We start from the raw sequence: 618 nt of genomic DNA, 5'->3' as shown, positions 1-618 counted from the left end.
AGCATCTGGATTAATGTTAAAGTGTATATTTCAAAAATTTGTTGAATAAATAATTCTCATATCCCACAGAAATGGTAGTTTTAATTCAATTCAAAACTTAAAAAATAAACATTTGAATGCTTTCAATGAATGAGTCTTTCAACGTATTTTTTAAATAATTTATTTTTTAATAGCTTTATGAGATATAATTCACATACAATAAATCTACCCTTTAAAGTGTGCAATTCAGTGGTATTTAGTATATTTTTAATATATGGTATAACCATCATCACTATTTAATTCCAGAAACAAATATGGCTTTATACATTGTTTTTTAATACTCCTACTCCAATAGAAAGCATTAGGTGTTCTATGTAGAGAGTAGACAAAATTAAGTTTATAGACAATTCCCAGTTATCTGTACTAGTCACCAGAATAAGGTAATATGGCACTATATTAAAATAGAATTAGGTCTAACTGCAAGAAACAAGGAAATCCAGAATGAGAGGTAAACATTTTAGACATGTATTTCTCGCTCATATTCAGGAAGTGTGGAGGTACTCAACGCTGATAGATGTTCAGTGTTGGTCCTCAGTGCAGTTCTGGTAGGTAGGTGTTTCATGTTGTGAGAAATCCAAG

Source organism: Cynocephalus volans, chromosome 8 (assembly GCF_027409185.1).
Source record: "Cynocephalus volans isolate mCynVol1 chromosome 8, mCynVol1.pri, whole genome shotgun sequence".
Classification (NCBI taxonomy): Eukaryota; Metazoa; Chordata; class Mammalia; order Dermoptera; family Cynocephalidae; genus Cynocephalus; species Cynocephalus volans.
The sequence above is the reverse complement of the archived record's forward strand: the minus strand, read 5'-3'. Positions refer to the sequence as shown.